The sequence below is a fragment of the Fukomys damarensis genome, unplaced genomic scaffold, assembly GCF_012274545.1.
Source record: "Fukomys damarensis isolate Sample0158 unplaced genomic scaffold, DMR_v1.0_HiC HiC_scaffold_8, whole genome shotgun sequence".
Lineage (NCBI taxonomy): Eukaryota > Metazoa > Chordata > Mammalia > Rodentia > Bathyergidae > Fukomys > Fukomys damarensis.
The window spans coordinates 5167477-5169782 of record NW_022900920.1 but is presented as its reverse complement, the minus strand read 5'-3'; the positions used below and the strand labels follow the sequence as shown (position 1 = coordinate 5169782).

At 37.3% G+C, this 2306-nt stretch overlaps 1 pseudogene; it reads left to right on the top strand.

The window, feature by feature from the left end:
• LOC104872342 overlaps positions 1 to 2306 on the top strand; it is a 17985-nt pseudogene continuing 15679 nt past the window's right edge.

Here is a 2306-nt window from a genome sequence, read left to right as displayed (position 1 = left end):
ATGAGCCCCTGGGCCTCCATACTCCCCTCAGGTGTTGGAGCTTGGCCCCAGGCTCTATCTTCTTCTCTCAGGATAGTGAGCAGCAGAGGCACCAAGGCTAAATTCATTGTCCAAGGGAAATATAAACTCATGAGGAAGATCTGGTCTGGCTCCTTTGGGGACATTTAACTGGTGATTAACATCACCAGTGGAGAGGAAGTGATAGTGAAGCTAGATTCTCAGAAGGCCAGCATCCCCAGTTGCTGTATGAGAGGAAACTCTAAAAGATTCTTCAAGGTGGTGTGGACATCCCTCACATACAGTGGCATGGCCAGGAAGAAGACTATGATGTGCTAGTCATGGATTTTCTGGGATCCAGCCTTGAAGACCCCTTCAATTTCTGTTTGAGAAGTTTCACAGTGAAAACTGTACTTATGCTAGCTGACCAGATGATCAGTAGAATTGAATATGTGCAAAGAATTTTATACACAGAGACATTAAGCCAGATAACTTCCTAATAGGTATTGGGCATCACTATAACAAGTGTTTAGAATTTCCAGTGGGGAAGAGGAAAAGAACCATGACTGTTAGTACTTCTCAGGACCCATCTTTCTCAGGATTAAATCAGTTATTCCTTATTGATTTTGCTTTGGCCAAAAAGTACAGAGACAACAGGACAAGGCAACACATACCATACAGAGAAGATAAAAACCTCCCTGGAACTGCCTGATATGCTAGCATCAATCACATCTTGGTATTGAGCAGAGTCATCAAGATGACATGGAATAGTTAGGTTATGTTTTGATGTATTTTAATAGAACCAGCATTCAATGGCAAAGACTCAAGGCTGCAACAACAGCAACAAAACAAACAAACAAACAAAAATATGAAAAGATGTCCACTCCTGTTGAAGTTTTATGTAAGGGGTTTCCTACAGAATTTGCCATGTACTTAAACTATTGCCATAGTTTGCACTTTGAGGAAGCCCAAGATTACATATACCAAAGGTAGCTATTTTTCAGGACCTTGAATCACTAATAGAACTACACATTTGTTATAAAAGGAATGCAATTAGTGACCAGGAAAATGAAAATTTCTTTGAAATAGTAAGGGAGCATGAGAAATCAATCCAGCAGCTTCTAGATGATGAGAGAATAACATAAGACTAATTGGAATCAATGAAGAAACAGAAGAGAGTGCAGATGACATAAAAACTGGTTCCCAGAAGTAATGACAGAAAACATCCCAAGCAGGAGAAAGGAACATAACATATAGATAAGTGAGGCATATAGGACTCCAACTAGCTATGATAAAAAATCTACACAGAGGCCTATAATAATTAAAATTCCAGAAACCCAACAGAAGAACAAAATTCTACAAGCAGTCAGAGAAATGAAAATCACATACAAAAGAAAGCCTATCAAACTATTAGCAGACTTCTGAATACAAACTCTCAAGTCAAAAAGAGCTTGGAGTGATGTATTTCAAACCCTAAAGGAAAACAGCCTCCAAACAGCCTGAAAAACTATCTTTGAAAATTGATGGAAAAATAAGATACTTCCATGACAAAGAGCACCTTAGGAACTTCATGAATACCAAAGCACCACTTCAAAAAATTTTAAACAGTATCATAGGAAAAGACAATACAATCACAACCCCAGGAAGCTCAGCAGAATGAATCCATCAGGCACGATAAGAAATTAAATGCAAAGAGGGAGAATCAAAAAAAAAATAAAAAGTCATGACAAGGATAAGTCAATATGTATCAGTCATAATCATCAATATTAAAGCCCTCAATTCACCAATCAAAAGAAATACATTGACAGAATGGGTTAAGAAGTAAGATGCAACAATGTGCTGCATAAAAGAAGCACATTCAATTAAAAAAGATATTCATATTCTTCCTCTTTGTTTGGGAAGTTTTCTGTCATTAATTCTGTGAACAGCTTTTGTAAGTCATTTGTATTTTCTCCTGCTACTTCATGTATTCCTATCAGTCTTATGTTATTCTTCTTTGCATCATCTAGGAGTTGTTGGATCGATTTCTCATGATCTCTTACTGTTTTTAAGAGACCTCTCTTTTCATGGTCACTGACTGCAATCTTATCTTCTATATCTGAGAGCCTGCCTTCGCATTCTTTTATTCTGTTGTGTACACTTTCAATAGAGTGTTTAATCTCCTGGATATCTGTTTGAATCTGTTTTATGGATTCCATTTCTTTCCTATGTTGGGCATTTATTTTTTCCATTTCTTTCTTATGCTGGACCTTCATGGCTTCTATCACGGTCCTGAGCTCATCTATTTTTTTGTCAGTTTCTGCTCTAGA